This window comes from Diabrotica undecimpunctata, chromosome 2, assembly GCF_040954645.1.
Source record: "Diabrotica undecimpunctata isolate CICGRU chromosome 2, icDiaUnde3, whole genome shotgun sequence".
In the NCBI taxonomy this organism is placed as follows: Eukaryota; Metazoa; Arthropoda; class Insecta; order Coleoptera; family Chrysomelidae; genus Diabrotica; species Diabrotica undecimpunctata.
Genome location: NC_092804.1, coordinates 57,809,584 through 57,829,960, shown reverse-complemented (window position 1 = coordinate 57,829,960; position 20,377 = coordinate 57,809,584). Strand labels below are relative to the sequence as shown.

At 32.6% G+C, this 20,377-nt stretch overlaps 1 protein-coding gene across 2 annotated transcripts in view; it reads right to left on the bottom strand.

Annotated features, from left to right (window-relative positions):
• LOC140434596 (fatty acyl-CoA reductase wat-like) overlaps positions 1 to 14,719 on the bottom strand; it is a 107,481-nt gene extending 92,762 nt beyond the window's left edge. The window contains exon 1 of one of the 2 annotated variants that reach the window (XM_072522973.1): positions 14,526 to 14,719. The gene's annotated coding sequence lies outside the window, so the exon portion shown is untranslated. The remainder of the gene's footprint in view (positions 1 to 14,525) is intronic. The other variant, XM_072522972.1, reaches the window with a different exon arrangement.
• Between the last annotated feature and the right edge of the window lie 5,658 nt (positions 14,720 to 20,377).

Here is a 20,377-nt window from a genome sequence, read left to right as displayed (position 1 = left end):
CCTTTTCACATTTAGCCGATTACGATCCTTCAACTGTCAGATTTAACTAAAATTTCATGCAATAACTCTCGACATTCTTAAAATCCTATATGACGTCAAAATTAGTGACGCACTGAAAGAAGGGTTTGGGACAGACTGTAACCCTCATTTATGAAAGAAAAGTTCTTAAAGATGCAAAAATTAAAGTTGCTACCCAATAAAAACTTTTATACAAACAAAACTTAAGACGACCAAAAACTAACCGAAAAAAATTCTTGCAGCTTCCTAATGACAACGATAATGGTCCCGGGCCATGGTCAGCAAGCCGAGACTAAAGAAATTACCTTTACAAATCTTAAAGACAATCGCGGAATACTCCCTTATAAATTAGGTACTGCAAAAATTAAATCCAGTACTCATTCATTTATTCATTATGTCAATTTAGAACCAATTTAAAAAGAAATTAATACCCTAAGACTTTCCTACCAAAATGTAACAGCTGCAATTAAAGACGGCCTTAGTAGTCCTTATTATTCCGAATTAGAACATTTTGATCGTGTCCTTTTCTTTCAGCTACAACCAGCTGAACAAAAACTCCAATCATTCTTACCTGACCATAGAACAAAAAGAGGTCTTATAGACGGACTAGGCTCAATTATTAAATATATTACAGAAAACACAAAACATTATGATAGCGCACTAGAAGAACTAAAAATTAACCAAAATAAAATTGTAAATAAACTTAATAAACAAATTTCAATATCGACAGAGATTGTAGAGAATTTTAATAATACTATTTCTCTCTTAAAGAGTAATTGAGAAGTAATTTTCTCTGGTTTAGAATCTATTCGTTCAAACCTTAATAAATTTATTTTTAATTTCGAAGATTTCCTTATAACTAGAAATATTTTAGATCAATTAAGTATAAGTATAAATATTATAGTACAGTTGCTAGCAGGAATAGAAAACTCTATAACATTTGCGAGATTAGGTATTTTAAATAGTAGTACAGTAAAGATTAATGAACTGAAGTGAATATTAACTCAAATTATGAAATATCATTCAAAAAACGAACTAATTTTTATGAATATCACATCAGACATAAATAAATATTATAATATCTTAGAAACAGAAGCGTACTACACTAACTTGACAATTGTTTTCATTATCCATGTTGCAATAGCTTATCCCTATGAATACTCCTACTATCATTTATACTCGATTCCTACTGTAAATCAAACTACCATAGTGCCCCCTAACACCTATCTGATAATGAATGAACATTTTTACCAATACACATCTGTATCATGCTCAAATCTGAAGTCCAAATTCTTCTGTCCCGAGAATCATCTGAAAAATGAAGTAATGAAGTAAAAATGAAGAAGACTGTCTATTTCAACTTCTTCAACTGAAATCTAATCCTACGAGATGCCAAAGAATAGAAGGTCACATTACAAAAAATATGATCCAACAAGTAGATGAGTCCCACTACATCGCTATTTTGATAACCAAAACCAAAATTCAAATGAACTGTACTAACACAGACCTTCAACTAATTTCTGGAAGTTATCTTATCACAGTTCCTTTCCAATGCCAGTTTAGCACAGAAGATCAAACATTTAGCAATAATCGCCACATTTCTGAAAGTCAGCCACTATTACTTCCAAATATAGTTATTCCTCATTCTCATCAAGAAGAAATTCCCGAAGTTCATATCGAAGATGTCCAACTGGATAAGATTCACTTAGTTAAGTAGAAACAAGAAGAAATTAAAACATTCATACTTAAAAACTCAAAAGCTACTAGTCATTTTAATTTTTGGAACCTATCAATAATATTTTTGATTATAATAATTTTTGCATATTTTGGTATTAAATGTATAAGAAGAACGAATTAACAAAGAAAAGATGATAGTCCAATGGAGAGTGTTCACATCCAAGATGATCCTGAAGAAAACCTACCACAAGTCCAACCTAAGTCATTTTTCAATTCCATGAAAAGTTCCAGAAACTAAGGGACGAGGAGTTATAGTCGTTGACCCCATAAGACAATACCCTAAATCCGATGGGTCAGCACCTGAACTATGATCGACCTAAACACATAAGTGCAACTTGTGAATTATTGTTTTATTTTTCAATGTGTAATGTATTTCATTTTTATTAATTATTATTCAGTATGATTTGAACCGTTGTAAGTGAAGTCTGATTTTAACATTGTAACTGTTAAAGAACGTAATAAAGTTCATTCTCTGGCATTTGTAAATTAAATACTTATTTTTTAAAAATCGTCCCTGAAGGGCAGAAACTATTAGTCGCGTTAGAATTATTGTTGACAACGCACTACCTACTTGTATGTTTAAAAAACGTGAGGAAAAGCAAAAAATGTCCCAATATTTAGTTGTCAGCAGTTTTCGATTATCAAACAATTAATTAAATAGTAATTAATATAAAATATATAATTAAGCCGTAAAAATAATTCCATACATCATAAAAATTGTTGTTAATTTCATATTTACAATTAAAAAAAATTAAATAAAGAATTAGGTAAATTGGCATTATATTCGCAAAATAACTGCTTGTTCCAACATATATAGTTGTTAGGACTCGTATAAGATGACATATACTAGAGGAGAAAGAACACAACAAATGGAGTAAAAACGAAAAGAACCAGATTTTAAATATTTGAGAATTTCATCCAATTTAAAAACCTGAGTTTATTTAAAATATGGTTCTGAAGGTGCAATTGTTTTTTATGTTTGAGTAAATAGGAGTACTTCTTAATTAATCACTTGCAAATACTTATACGGATAGTGGTGATAGGAGGACATCGGAGCTTTCCTATTTTTTAAAGATAATTTTTTTAAAGAGACTTTAGATATTTAAAAATGGTTAAGGGTACATATAAGAAAACATATTAAATTGAGAGGCCAAGGAAAAATATAATGTTTCTATTACCACGGATGTTACTTCTAATATACACTTTTCTTAGTGTAGGCTTATTTGTTAATGAATGAAGATTATAAATATTTATTTTTGGTGCAGGTAGCTTAACTTTCAATGACAATGAACATGAAAGGGAACAAGTTCACCTTGTGTTTTGTTTTGATTTTTTTACTAATATCTTCACTGGCGGTTAAATTCCATTATTGACTGGGACATTGCTTATAACGATTTAATGTGCGGTACTCTAAACATGATTATGAACAATACTAAACAACAGAAAACAAATACAAATATTTGAAGAAGGTGAAGAGGAACAAAAACGAGTCAATATAAAATCGATTTAACAGTAGAGACCATAGAATGCTTGGAATAGACCATAGAATAAAAAAATATATTACATAAAATATATCTAACCACAGAGAAAGAAGATGATTTAGAGATAAAAAGACAAAAATAAAGAAGTTGAAAGAATAACAGGAAAAAAACGAGAAATAAGAAAAGACATGCCCAAACATCAAACAATATATTGTTCTGAAGCTATTTTCCTGTGGCATTTTAAATTAATTACTATTAAAATGGGAATAAGCCACAATTAAAGGTTAAAGAAATGGTTCTCAAAATAGTTTTGAGTTAAATAAATTCATTAATATTTGTATTTTGAGAATGATTTCCGAAGTGGAAATTGAAACGACAAAAACTTACTTTAACCTTTAATTGTGGGTTATTCCCATTTAAAAATAGTAATTAATCAAATATATTTTGGAGGCACCATAAATACTTAGAATTTATAGTTTCAAAGAACTGAATTATAGAAAACGAAACAAAAAATCCACTGGGCCACACAAGAACGTGTATCAAACAATTAAATTAAATACTATGTGATAGCCACATCACAAACAACACGAAAACAAATATTTTTCACTGAATAGTACGTAGCCTTATGACTTATGGGTGAGAAATCTATATACTAAACAAACAAAAACGAAATAAATTTATAGCCACCAAAATGGAATATTGGAGGATGAGTTGCAGAGTTGCAAAAATGGATACAATCAGAAACGAGGAAATTAAAAGTAAAATGGGTTAACTAAATTGAATATATGTACATATATATATATATATATATATATATATATATATATATATATAATATATATAATATATAATATATATAATAATTTCTTATAAATAAATACAATACCACTTGAAGCAGAATGCTTGTGCAGTAATAAATAAATTCATTGTAATGTAGAAATATCCAGAACATACTAGTACACTATCTTTTCACAATTAAAACAATAAATTAAAAAAAATACTTCAAATGCAAAATTAAGAAAAATGCATCACCTATACAAGTGTCTACCCAAAGCATAACAGCACATGAAACAAAAAAACAATTTTAGTTATGGGTCCAATATTCACACACTTATTTGATTTCGTAATGGCAGCTAAATCATGGATTACTGTAAAAGGCATGTCTGTAAAACTGTTTTATATTCCTGGTATTCTGAATATTAGTTGGTAAAACATCTAATGATCTAGATTCTAGGCTATCCAATTATTTTTTTCACTTGTCGGGGGTATTGATTTATTCCTGTTTTTGGTGGAGTATTCATTTAAGGAAAACTGTAGTGTATGTTTATTTTTATATTGATATACGATAACCCCTTTAAAATAAAGCTGTCAAAGCTATCAAAAATATTAGTTTCCTTGTATAGCAACTCAGTGGAGTAAAGCGTGGATTTGTAATAAATTGATTTTAAAATTTTTGTTTGGCAACATTTAGTTATTCCAAATTATTGACATACGCTCCATCCCACTTAAGAATGTTATAAAATACTCTGGATTCTACTAAGGCAGAGTAAATAGTTTTTAAAAGGGACGGTTCTAAAATATTTCTTAATTATTTAAATTTACAGAGTATACTTCGAAGGTTTTTGTCAATATTTAAGTTTCATTTTAAATGTCTATTATTCGTAATTCCCAAATACTCTAAAGGATGAATAGGCAGGCTTCATATTTAGGCAGACATGTTTTGTAAGATCCAAAAAGGAAGTTTTTTACGACATCGAGTTTTTTAAATGAAATTTTTATTTTGCGAGAAAAATTAAGAGATCAATACAAACAATATAAGCAAGAATATACATAACATTCATCAATAATAATGCAAGTAAAAAAAAAGTGATTATGGAAGTCGACCTCAAAACCGGAATGCAATTTTTAGTTCATCAAATGTCGACATGGATATCATTTAGCAGTTAATTTTGCATGCTGATCACGAATCCGGTGTCAGATTTGCTCTATCTTGACGTTTTATGCGCGTTTCGGGTCACTTCCGGTGTCGGATCGCAACCGGAAGTACATATTTAGATTCGTCTCGACGAGACCTTTCGATCCATGTATACATTGTGGGGTCTAAAACTTAAAGTAAATTTTAACTTCCGGTCATCTCAAAACCGGAAGTGAATTTATGTACCAAAAGTATATCTTGACAATCTCATACGTAATACTAATAATATTCCGAAAAAATATTTTAATTATCTAATATGGTTTTTGAGTAAAGTGGTGGACAAGGAAAGGGCTTAGCGTTTTAGTATATAAGATCTTAGCTCTATGTTTAATTGTACGAACGGCGGAAATCTTTAGGAACATACAAAAGAAGGGATGAATGGGTATGCAGCTGAATTAATAAAGCCAGGAGTGCTCTTTTTTTCAGTCATCAAATATATTTCGGCATGCTTTATACCATCATCAGTGATAGCTAAAAAGTTTATGATGAGTTACATTATATATAAGCAAATATTTAACTTACACGACGACGACTTACACGACGATTAACTTACGACGAATAACTTACACGACGATTTGCTAAACATTGTTATCCCAGTCTTACTTTTCCGGCTAAGTTTCATTAAAAAATATGTAGTAGACCTAATACTAGCCATCCCTAGTGATAAAACAGAGGAACTATCATTCGTTTTTAATAGTTTAAAAAGTTTATGATGTGTTAAATTATATATGAGCAAATATGTAACTTACAAATTTGAGATTGCGGCCATTAGATTGAAATTGTATGTAAAAAATGTATCCTCGAAAACAAAACAAACATATCACCATATATAGTGGAGGTACAGTTTCATTTTTAAAAATCAAACATTGGTTTTAGGAATGAATAACAGTAATGTGACAGTTTAGTATTAATTTATAGCTGGACTCTACCTTTATTGTTAATCAGATGAATTTCTATATCAAAAACAATAGAAAACCGTAACTGTTAGATTTCTACATTTGAATCTACATTATTTAGATGTTGTTTTCTTTTTTTTTATTGAACTCTTTATCTAAAAACAGTAAATGTGAGTAAATCTCACTTAGTGGCTGATGTCAGATTGCTTGTTTATGGTTTTCCCCGTTTCAGAGATAAAAACCATCTCAAGAAACAATCTTTTAAAATAATTGTTTTCAATTTCTAATACCTTGGCATAGATAAACTACACCTATCTGGATATTTCTTCGAATCACTCTTGTGGGAGGTGATACGGTCCTTTAGTCGCCTTGAAGAATAGCCAATGTATTGTAAATTACAATTTGTACAAGAAATACTGTAGACTATGTTAGACATATATTTTAATGTTTTATCTTTGAGTTTAGAGAATACTGAATTTATCGTTAAAACTGTTTTATTAGCAAACTTAAAGTCACCAACAGAATTGAATATTCGTGTCATATCAGTTTCGGAGTGACATTTTGTATATATGTATATATACGCTGTTGGATAATTGTTGTCTAGGAACAGTTGGTATAGGACAAGGTTTTTTGTTGTAGTGTTGTGTCTGAAATTTGTATGAGCCGAGATTTCATTTTTTTAACTAAATTTAATTTTATAGAATATTTAAGGTAGGACATATAATTTAAATATCTCCCTGATGCCATGAATTTTCTGTACCAATCTACCAATATTTTGTTTTGATTTGAATAAGTCAATTTTACGTCAAAAAAGGGAACAGATTATGATTCGCCTTCAACCTCAATTGTGAACCGAATATATGGATCAGAACTATTAAAAACGAACGATAGTTCCTCTGTTTTATCACTAGGGATGGCTAGTATTAGGTCTACTACATATTTTTTAATGAAACTTAGCCGGAAAAGTAAGACTGGGATAACAATGTTTAGCAAATCGTCGTGTAAGTTATTCATCGTAAGTTAATCGTCGTGTAAGTCGTCGTCGTATAAGTTAAATAGTTGCTTATATATAATGTAACTCATCATAAACTTTTTAGCTATCAATGATGATGTTATAAAGTATACCGGAATATATTTGATTACTAAAAAAAAGAGTACCCTTGGCTTTATTAATTCAGCTGCATACCCATTAATCCCTTCTTTTGTATCTAACTCATCAGCTGTAATTATAAGTGCATTATGCATATATATAATATATATATATATATATATATATATATATATATATATATATATATATATATATGTATATATATATATATATACATATATAAAATTTATAAAATTTTTTATAAAATTTATAAATATAAAAATTTTAAAATTTTAAAATTTATAAAATTTATAAATATAAAATTTAGTTGGAAAGTTAAAATTTTAAAATGTATATTGTCCATTATTTTAAATGTTATATTTTATATGTGTGTTTTTAATGTTGAGTGTCGTAGCTTTAGAAAAATAATCTCAACGACTAGTAAGTTGTAATGACAATTTGAGATATGTTGTAAATATTTACACTTTCTTCTAATTACAGTGTCTTGAAGAAGGAATAAAAGAATTCCGAAAGCTCGACCAAAAGTCAAAAGAGTGTTTCAATAACATCCCGGCCAAACCTACTGACTGCAGCCCTAATAAACTGTGTTGTTTGTTTATGTCGACAGTCAATAATATCCAGTATTTCTTATATACATATATATATATATATATATATATATATATATATATATATATATATATATATATATATATATATATATATATATATATAATTTAAACACATCAATTGGATATGTGAAACGATAAAATAGAGGAGAAGAGTCGTTTGTTTGTAAAATCATTATCAAATTACGTTAGTTAATTAAATTCCAATGTACTACTACTAAATTAATGCCTGAGGATGTTTTAACAAATTGCAAATAACAACTTATATTTAAATGCAAATTAACTGTAAATAAAAACGTGTACTAAACCATTAAACAGCCATTAATCAAATTTTATTTTCTTGACTATACATATTATGTTACAGAGATAACGCCTCGACCTATAACACCTTCCCTTTGAATTTTCCTGGAGAAGTTTTGGACTAGCCCCTTTCGACTTTTTTTGGGTGTTTTGCATGTTATATGGTATGTTATATCCTGAAATATTTGAGTAGCCCATTTTTCTTTGGGTAGAGATATTATTGATCCCCGTCTAATTAAAATTTCCGAACACGATGGTTATTCCTGTCAGTTTTGTTACTCATGTCACCAGTCGTTAAAGAGGAACAGCATATTAGCAAATTGTAATTTACTTTACAGACATGTAGATTATAAAGTTTAGATATATAAAAGCAGTAAAAAAAAGGCTGTAGAGACGTTACAACACATTGGTAAGGATATAAACACAATTGATGCAGTTACAATTTCAAATCACAAGGAAACAGATAAGTGTTGTTACGCTTTCTAGTATTAAGATTTAACCATCCGTTCATTTTCTTTATATAAAATTCAATAGTAAATATTGATAAACCCCAGGAAAATTATTGATATTATTTCGACACACTACTTACAAAACTGAGTATTCATTTTACTAAATCAATTAAATTACTAACAAATTCTTCAGTATAATTAATACCATCTGGTTACCGATATTAAAAGAAGTGATTAAAAGTTAAATACCAATAAAAAACATTGTTTTGTCATCCTAGAACGTTGAAAACCAATTACATGATCTTCATTTTATCTGCTGCGAGCTGTTAGGAATAGTTATTTGGTACTTATATGGTATTCATATCATTAACGCAGACTCTTGAGACATGAGGTTCTCTAGCTCGACTACGTGTGCCTTTAATTTTGACATTGATTTTTAACTTTAGTTGGTTATATTTGGCATTGCTGATAGCATGTCCAAAATATTCTAATATTCTGTTCCTAGTGAGGTTAACAATTTCATCATCATCATCATCATCATTCAATCTTCTCTTATCCACTGCTGGACATAGATCTCCCTCATAATTTTCCATCTATGTCGATCTTGTGCCTCTTGCATCCAATTCCTATGACAACGTTTTGGATCGTCAGTCCAACGTGTTGGTGGACGACCTCTACTTCGGTAGGCATCATCTCTTGGTCTCCATTCCAGTATCCGCTTTGTCCATCTATTGTCTGTCATTCGAGCCACGTGACCTGCCCAGTTCCATTTTAGTGTTGCTACTCTCTCTACTGCATCAGCCACTCCTGTTCTTTGTCGTAGCTGGCGATTTGGGATCTTGTCTCGTAGTGAAACGCCCAACATAGCACGCTCCATCGCCCTTTGACACACACGGATCTTTTGAACTGTTCTCCTTGTCATGGTCAACGTTTCGGCACCGTAAGTTAACACTGGCAAAACACACTGATTAAACGTTTTTCTTTTAAGGCATATTGGTATATCAGACGATTTGAAAATATGGTTCAGCTTGCCGAAGGCTGCCTAAGTCAGTCTTATACGACGGAGAAGCTCAACGGTTTGGTTATCTTTTCCTATGCGAATCTCATGACCTAGGTATTTATAGGCCATTACCTGGTCTATGGATCTTGTTCCTACGCATATATCTTCGCTGACTACAAGATTTGTCATCATCTGGGTTTTAGATATATTTATTTTCAATCCCCCTTCTAGCAAGGAAAGGTAGAGCTGATTTAAAAGTTCTTTGGCCTCATCTGTCCTATCAGCTATTAGTACAATATCATCTGCAAACCTTAGATGGCTAAGCTTTTCTCCGTTTATGTTTATGCCCTTGTTGGTCAGTTTTGCCCTTTTTTATATATATATATATATATATCTTTGGCCTCATCTGTCCTATCAGCTATTAGTACAATATCATCTGCAAACCTTAGATGGCTAAGCTTTTCTCCGTTTATGTTTATGCCCTTGTCGGTCAGTTTTGCCCTTTTATATATATATATATATATATATATATATATATATATATATATATATATATTCCAAAAGCGTAGTGAACAGTTTCGGCGATATGGTGTCCCCCTGGCGTACTCCACGTTGTATCGGGAAATTCTGGGTTTGACGATCACCCACTCTAACACTGGCTGTTGCGTTTTGGTATATGTGTTTAATTATATTTATATACCGATAGTCAACAATTTATGTTAGCTTATATATTTGGGTTTGGTTTTCTGGTAGCTCATGGAATTTTGAGCATTGTTTAGTATACCCATATTTGGAATGCCTTTAATATTTTACGCATAGGATCTGTCAGAGTCCATGATTAAATGTCATATAAAAGAATACTAAAATTATAATATCGTAATAAGCGAACTCGCAATGAAATCTCTATAGTTTTAGTATTGGCCTATCTTGCTTGTCCAATTTTACACCTGAATTTCTTCAATAATATTGCTATTTATTGTGATTTATGACCCTTGCTGATGTGTTGGTCTCAGCTTGCGTAAAGGAGGGACTCTGAAACAACCTGGTTCCAATATAAGTTAGCCATTATTCGATAATCTCTTCCATCCAGACCCATCTTAAGAATTTCTCTAAGCTTATCATGATGTACTATACCAAATACTTTTTCATAGTTAATGAAATAGGTACAGACGTATAAATAATCACAGACGTTTATAATCAGCTGCAAAAACTCGTACTTCTCATTTCTAAGTATTTCCACCATTTATCTTGATCCCTTCTGTACAGTTTTCAAGTGCTTGTGTAAATAACTCTTCGGGGTTTATTTTAAATAGTAATGGTGAAAGTACACAGCCTTGTCTTACATCTCTAATTATCTGTTGCGCATCCGTGCTATTTCCATCTAATGTTGCCACAACCTGTTGGTTCTTATACAGATTACTCACTATGTTAATATCATTTTTGTCGAGTCCTTTTCGCCTTAGACATTCCATGAGAATGTTATGTTTAACTTTGTCGAAAGCTTCTCGTAGTCTATAAATGCGACGAAAAGATATTTTTGTTGGTCTCAACATTTTTGAGCAAGAGTTGTGAAACTATATAAAGCTTTTACTGTTCCGAAGCCATTACGAAAGCCAAACTGTCAATTACTCATACCCGCTTCACACTTTCTGAATAATCTTGCATGTATAACCTTTAAAAATGTTTTTAATAGTTGTAACATTAAGTTAATTAATCTATAGTCAATAAATTGTTTAGGATTCTTGGTTTTTGGTAGCGGAACAAAGTTCGATAGTAGCCATTCTGTAGGTATCTCACCAGATTTAAATGTTGTAAAAGAGGATAGTTATTGCACTTAAATTGTCTTTATGTCTGTCTACAATATGTCGAACTTTATCTAGCTGAGGGGCTCTGCCAGATTTTGAGTTGTTTATAGCATGTTGAACTTCAGATTTTAATATTGCTGAAGCTTCTTCGCTATCAATTGGTGATGGTTCTGTTTTTATATCCATTAAAAGATCTTCACGAAAAGAATACGACACCGTTGAACTAAAACTTGCATATCGAATAATGCTTTTCTAATTCCAAAGCCATTGGTAGAACCGAAATATGTGGCTCCTATTTTTTCCTCTCGCCTGTGATAAGTTCGCGCATGAATAATGTTTAAAGACAGCTTCAACACTCAATTCATGTTATTTTTACTTATATTATACAAACCATTATATTGATTTTGATTTGATTTTTCCGACAAATTTTCCATTTGCAGTGTTATTATCTGTTTTGATGGTGTTTTAATTGTCTTCTTTACTAAAACTCTAGGCTACATTGTACAATTCCCCTAATTTGATTGTTAGCTTCGAATGGATCTAACTTTAATTAATTGCCTTATACAGTTTGCTCGTGTCGATTTATGGTTAATTCTTCGTTCTTAAATATTTTTTCAATCTTAGTATGACTAGAGCTGATAAAATATTGTAATCACTGTAAATATCAGCTTCTGGATGTTTTCTACGATTTTAATACAATTACAAAGACGCCTACTGATCACACAATAACCAATCTAATTTTTTATATTCCTGTTAACATTAGAAATCCAAGTGTAAATACGCGTAACATTAGAAATCCAAGTGTAGATATGTGTAAACAACAATGAGTTGAATATAGGATGCAATCTAAATGAAAATTGGAACCACTCAATGTAAGCGTTGTATAGTGTTCAGGTGTGGGCAATAAAGAAAAGGTTAGAAAAGAATATTGATGTATTGAAGAATGCTCAGAATATCATGGGTTAGTTAAATAACGAACATTGAAGTTTTCCAAATAATATAAAGATGGTAGAATCAAGTAAGTAATCACTTACAAAAAAAGAAATTAACTAGAAATTTTATTCAAGTGATCAAGAAATCAATAATTTAACTTCTTACAACTCATCACTCAAGAAAAGATCGAAGATAGAAGAGCTGGAAGACGTCAAAATTACTGGCTTTAGAATAAACGACAATGAACCAACAAAACATTGATAGGATTGTTTAGATCAGCAGTAAACTAGGTAATATGCATTAATACAGTTGCAAACAGTGTAATGTATATGAAAACCTAAGAAGAACATTGGTAAGTTCCAAATAGAAAAAATAAGAATATAGAGAGGTTGCATCAATTAGAATTAAAATAATAGAATTTAGCAATAATAAGATAATTTAGCAATAGAAAAATTAGATGTCAATGTCGATGTTGACAGTAAACTAACGTTAGACCGGATGCGTGCCGGAAGAATATCATGTTTTTCATCATGGTTTACGTGAAATTGGGATTTCATGTAATTTGTTAATAAGAAAACGTTACTCTCACGATTGGATTTTATTAATCTTGAATTATTTAACACCAATTGGATGGTATTATTATTTTTCTTAAAGAAGTTCTTAAGTTAAAGTTCAAACACTCTCCAATGAAATCGTCTCAGAAACGCATCTTAAAAATACTGACAATATCATTGAAAGTCCTTTAATTTAAAATGTATATTCAGAGGCTCTTCTTGGCAAATATCAAAGTGGTTTTGGGTCTAATCGATTAATAATGAATTAGATTTTTCTGCTGAGACAGATACTGTAAAAAACCAACGAATTCAATATCGATACCTACCACCTCTTCATAAATTTTAAATCAGCCTATGATAGTGTGCTAAGAAGTAAAATGTATGAAGCCATGGACGAATTCTATATTCCTGATAAACTGATACGACTGGTAAGGACTACAATGCGTCAAGTTGTTTGCAAAGTAGGAATACATGATGAATAATCACAAGCGTTTCAAATTCATTTCGGACTGCGGTAGGGAGTTACGCTGGCTTACCCCTTTTTTAACATAGTCTTGGAAAAAGCAGTTATGGATGCCAAAATAGACAACAAAATAAATATTTTTTAACAAATCCTCACAAATTATGACCTATGCAGATGATGTAGACTTAATTACTCGTACAACAGTCAAGCTAGAAGAAATGTACACCATTTTCTCAAAAGACTAGTAACTCTACCTTTGAAGTGGTGGGCAAATTCTGCCCACGCCAGCTGCGTGAAAAAGAAATAAAAAGTCACTGCGTGATATGAAAAGTAGCAACTTAAACCAGAAAACAACGATAACAATGTACAAAACCCTTATACTGCCAATGCTGACATATGAATATGAAACGCGGACCATCTCCAAGGCAGATGTAAACCTCTAGGTCATATTTGAATGAAGAATCCTAAGATGAATATTCTGTGGCATCTGTGAAAATGGTATTTGGAGGAGGAGGTACAATAATTATGAGATATACTACAAATACAAACAGATATTTGGTGGTTAAAATGAAATATTTCTCATAAAATATCTCAGCAAACTGGCAACGGTTGGTAATGGACAGGGCTGACTGGTGAAGTAGACTTGGAAAGGTCGAGGCTGTAGCACCAATGATGATGAATTTTGAGTATATAGAATGGTATTGTCTGTTTGGCAAATAAAATTAAATTGTTAGAATAAAGTAACAAAAAACAAATTTATTTGTTTAATGGTCGAAGCTCAACGTAAAATAAACTAATAATTATACTTAAAGTTAATTCCCAAAAGTATAATAATTGCAAAAGTATACAAAGGGGGATATTTAGATCTGGAAACGAAAAATATTTTATACACAATTGTTATTATAATTTTTTTACGCACAAATATTGTACTTAGTATGAGCGGAAAGAAATACAAAGGACATAGTAATGACTTCAAAAGTTGTTGCTAATATATGATAAAACTGGTAGTAACCTAAATAAATAACAAATAAGATTGATATTTAATTTAACATATTTATAGGTGCTATGGGTAGTGGAAATCCTAATTTTATTTGAAACCACCTCATAAATTTAAATTAAAAAAAGAGCGAACATATTGCAATACATATAACAAATAAAGAAGCAGTTCTATATTATTTAAAATAATTTTACTCACTTGTCTCTTACACTGTCACAAAATATATAATTGCAACTAACAAAGACCCAATAACAAACACACCGTAGTCGCTTTATTTGGTACGAAACATACGCGCTTGTCGACGATTAAGAATTAAATGCTGATCGTTCTTGTTTGTATCAAAGTAGAACCATCGAGTTGCACTAATGATAGGTAGTTGTCCCCACCTGTGGAGTGGTTGATGTCAATTCTGCTTGATTTCCGACGACAGTGATCAGGTCTTAATTTGCCTTTATCATCTTTATACGAACTAATTATAAGTTGAACAAGATCATATTTATTTACGATAAGTTGCAATAATAACCACCTAATTTAATCATTAATATTTTATAAAAATTACACATCGGTTATTTTAAAACAGAAAAACTTAAGTTGAGACTTAGCAAGATTATCGTGGCTTGGGGTATTTCTGTAAACATACAAACAAGTTCTGTAAGTATACAAGTTGACTCTCATATTTTGAAATTTTTAATTTACGGAGTGAAGCTTCAGATATATTGATATTTTGCAATCGTTCGAGCGTAATTTGATTTACGTCTACAGACTGAGATAAATAAACTCGAATTCTTGAAACGAATTTCACGTCTGACAGATTCTGTCGTGAAAAGTGTATCTATAAACAGCAAAAATTTAAAAATTTTAGAATGAACTGATTAAATCATAATGGTGGTTTTATTTATTTATCGTATGGCACTTGACACATTTACATTTAAATTTCCATATATTTTGTATAAAACATTACATGTATGTTTACAAACGAACATCTAACTTATTTATATATTCTATCAACTCTGGAGTCGCTATTAGGAAATCCTCTGACCTGCCTTGATAGGATCTTGTGTGACACTGTTCTGTAATGTGACAGATGGTTTGGGCACAGTATATTGCTTAATATACTGTGGTTTGGGGTTGTCCGCAGTCACAGAGTGGGGATGGTCGTTTACCCCATTTGTGCATCATGTAACCGCATCTGCCGTGTTGGGTTCTGATTCGGTTCAGCATAGTCCATGTGTTGCGTGGTAAGTCAAAACCTGGTGGTTTTTGTGTGATGCAGGGTAAGCTTCTATTTTGTTGTTGAACTCATTTTCCACAGCAATCTGTGCTGTTTTATTGGCGATCGTCTGGAGCGTAAACGGTTACCGTTGGCAGCATCTATATCTTGATGAATTGGATCTCGTTACTAAGTATCTTTTTGTACTCACTAGTGAGGGAATGTATGCGTCGTAGTTTGGGTGGTGGAATGTGGCTCAGTACTGGGAGCCATTGTGTAGGGGTGGATTTGATAACACCAGCAATCATTCTCATTGTACTTTTCAATTGGGCATCTACTTTGTGTATATGTGGGCTGTTAAGCCAGGCTGAAGAACAGTATTCTGCGGTTGAGAAAACAAGGCCCAGGGCAGATGATCGCAAGGTGGAAGCCGATGCTCCCCATGTTGTGCCGCACAGCTTCTGGATGATGTTGTTTCTGGATTTCAGTTTTTCCGCTGTTTTTGACAGATGTTCCTTGAAAGATAGGGTTCTGTCAAGAGTTACCCCAAGGTACTTTGGTGTTTTATTGTAGGCGAGTGTGGTGTTTTCGAATTGGATGTTCAGTGTTCTTCCTGCAAGCTTGTTAGTTAGATGAAAACTGGAAACCTTTGTTTTGGTAGCGTTTGGTTGGAGCCTCCATTTACGAAAATACTTTCCCACTGTGTGTAAGTCTGCCGTAAGGATTTCTTCTGTTTGTTCAGATGACTTACACCAAGTACCCAGTCGTCGGCATAACCAAACTTCCTTGATCTGGTTTCTGGTATATCGGCGATGTACAGGCTAAAGAGAAGAGGAGCTAGGACAGATCCCTGAGGCAGTCCATTCTTTAGTTTTCTTGGAGTGCTGATGTCGGTTCCCATGACTACTTGAATCGTTCGATCGGCTAGCATGCTGTTGATTATTCGAGCGGTGGATTTACAGGAGATTGTACGGAGGAGCTTGTATATCATGCCTTCTTTCCAGACTGCATCGTAGGCCGCTGTTAGATCTATGAATGCGGCTGCAGTTTTAAGTTTTCCCTGGAATTCTGCCTCAATAAATGTGGTAAGTGAAAGAACCTGATCTGCGCAGCTTCTTTACGGTCGGAAACCTGCCTGATCAACCGGTATTGATTCAAGTAGCTTTGGACTAATTCTGTTATAGATAAGTCGTTCTAGTAGCTTGAACGTTGCTGTTAATAGGGCTATTGGTCTGTAGTTCTTAGGGTTGTTATCATTTGGCTTCCCTGGTTTTAATATGGCAATAATCTTTGAGCATTTGAGTTCGTGTGGTATGGTACCGGTCTTCATAATATCTGTGAAAAAGTGGGCCATCCATTCTCTCGCATATTTGCCGCTGTTAATTAAGAATTCGGGATGAATATTGTCAAAACCTGGAGCTTTACCTGGCTTTACATCCTTGAGAGCTATAGTGACTTCTTCGTAAGTGAAAGGGCGAGAGTATTCGGTTTCTACAGATTAGAATTTTAAAGTTTTGAGCTCTCGTTTTACCTTAATTGTGTGTGGCTTGTCTTTCGGGACCCTAGATGTCGATACCAGATGTGAGGCAATAGTGTTTGGGTTAATTGTTGTTTTGTTCCTTGTTATAGGAGTTCCGCTTCCTAATTTTCTTAGTAGTGTCCATGCTTGTCTACTTGATGTTTAAAAATTAAGACTTTCTACAGTTTCCGTCCATTTTTGTTGTCTCGCTGCACTTAGGCTATGGAGCAGTTCATCGGCTAATTCTTGATCGCCGCTTTCAAGGAAATTTTGGTACAATTCTTCGCTGTTATGGGACCAACCAGGAATGTATTATTTTCGGTAGCCTCTTGGTATATGATTCTTGGCCGTGCTTATTACGGCTCCAACGAATCTTTTGTAATTTCTGATGGTAGGCTCTATCTTCTCCATCCCCTTACTCGAATCTCCCAAATCGCCCTGCACGTCGTCCAGATATCTGAGTTTAGGACGCTCTATTTTTCTCTTTCAGACAGGCCTATTTAGCATGGTTATTTTATCAAGATCAGTTCCATCCATCCGCATATTGTGAACCCATCTTAGGCGGTTTATTTTGATAGATATCCGCATAACCAAAAAGTCTATAGAGTTCAAAATTATATCGCTTTCTCCACAGTCCCTATTTGTTAACTCCATCATATATGATCCTTAATACTTTTCTTTTAAAGATTCGTAGTAACTCTTTATCTCAAGTTGTTATTGCCCATGTTTCTGATCCGTAAGTGCGCACTGGGCGTATTATTGTTTTATAAAGTTTGCACTTTGTTACTTTTGACATAGTTCTTGCTCTTAGTTGAGGGCCTAGTCCAAAATAACAGCGGTTAGCCAAGCATAATCTTTTTCTTATTTCTTTTGATATGTTGTTTTTACAGTCAACCAGTTACCCTAAGTAGCAGAATTCTTCCACCGTTTCTATAGTTTCGTGTTGCACCTTTAATTTATTTTGTTGCATTTTTGTTATAGCTTTCATATATTATTTAGTTTTCTGCTTGTTAATCAGAAGTCCGATGTTTTCTGCGGAGCTTTTGAAACGTGTGAAAGCTTCAACAGTTTCATTTCGGGTTCTTCCAATGATCACGATATCATCAGCATATGCCATTATTTAGATACTACGGGTATATATACTAATATGTACTAACTCGTACCCGTTAAGTTTATTCCCAAATCTCTTATAACTTTTTCTAACGCTGGGTTGAACGTCGTGCATGATATTGCATCTCTCTGGCGTAGTCCACTGTTAGTTGTAAATGGTTCTAAAAGATACCCTTGTACCCGCACTTTATATTAAACTTTTCTCATTGTCATTTTAGTTAATTCTACCAAATATTTTAGTATTTTGAATTCGATCACAATCGAATATAATTGGGGTCTGTCACTAGTAACGTACGCTGCTTTAAAATCTACGAAGATATAATGGCAATATATGTCATACTCTATCGTTTTTTCTAATATCTGTCTGATGGATGATATGTGGTCAATGGTTGATCTGTTTTTCAAAAAGCGCCTTTGGTAGAATCTTATATTGTCAGTATACCCCAAATCCCGCCAAAGTTGAAACAGTCAAGCACCTTTCCTTTTTTGTATATAGGATATATAATTCCAGTATTCCAATCTTCTGGTTAAGCGCGCCATACCTGTATTAGTAGTTTGTGAAAGAGGGTTACAAATGTTTGAGAGCCACATTTTAAGTTTTCTGAGGGTAGGTTGTCTGCTCCAGGTGACTTGTTTCTGGCTAGAGCCTGAACTGTTTCATTCATTTCTTCCAAAGTTAATAGCTCAATTTTCTTTTGTTCTGGTTCTATATCATTTCCACCTCGGCTCTACTTTCTACATTAAGTAGCGTACTAAAGTATTCTTGTCACCTTTTCAGTACTTCTACTTTGTCGTTCAGAAGGATTCCATTATGAGCCTTGACTTGGTACGCTTGTGACTGACGAACTTTTTTTTTGTGTTAACCTGTTTGTAAAATTTTCTGTGTTTGTGTCCTCTATTTAATTTTTCCATTTCTTCGAATTCTTAATTGATTTGTTGCCGCTTTTTCTGTTTGTGCTTTTGTTTTCCTCTCTTCTCTTTACTCGATATTCTTCAACATTTCTCTTAATTCGTCTGTTAATCACTTTTGGATACGCATCATTCTTGTATTTGTTTATCCGTTTGCATTCCTCATCAAACCAGTTGTTTCGTTGCCCTTTAGGTAACTCACCCAATACTTCATCTGCGGCCTTTTGTAACGTGGTTTTTATAAACTCCCAATTTGCGTTAAAGCCGTGAGTGTTTGAAACCATCCGGACAATAAGTGGGGGATTGCTTATACTAGCCATCATTCGGTGAAATCTTCGCCATATCTAGTTACCCTCACTTGGTTTAGCCCACATAACAATGCGGTTGCTCTGAGTGTGGCACGTGGAGCGATAAGTCAGAATTAGTAATCTTATGAGAACCAGTTATTAAGAACCATCTCCCTTTTGTGACACTCGATGTGGTTGTTCCGAATAAAACGTGCTAACTCTATAATATGAACCTACACTTTCAGTACCACAAACTCTTAATTTTAAATAGGGAATAGACACTGATATTCGACTGGAAAATTCATACATTAGTTTTCTTTTCATATTAACTCTCTTGTGAAAAATCTCAATTTATTAAAAGTGTTACACCTATTAAAAACCAAAGGTAACGTCTGTTTTGCTAGTGTTAATCACAACTTTTTCCTTTACGTCAAAAACTGCATGAAGTAAATTGCTTGACAGTTTAACAGCGATATTAAATAAGTATTTTCTCAATCCATTGGAAATGGTCTATTCTATCATAGAACGCGATGAAATTATTTCCAAATTTTTGAAAATGAAAAGTTTACAAGGAGGACGGCGTAATTATTTAAGTAACTTGATATAGATGAACTTCATCACTAATACATATTAAAACTAGTTAAAAAAATTCATGAAACGGAATCAGTAGCTGATAAAAAAAGGGAACGTGAGAACGTGTTGGAACTGAAGCAACAAAAGTAGTAATTTTACGTCATGTTAATTTGAAATCTATTAAAACATATAACCACCAGCCATTAGAATTAAATTTACGAGCAGACATTTATGGGGATCATATTATTGGGCCATTATTTTTGCAACAAAATTTGAACGGTGAAGAATATCTAGAATTATTAGAGGGCGCAGTCGATCCCATTTTACTAGACATAATCTAAAATGATAACAGGTACTCAGAAGATGATTTGATTTTTCAACAAGACGGCGCACCTCCGCATTATAGCATAAACTAAAGCCAATATCTTAATGTACGGTTACC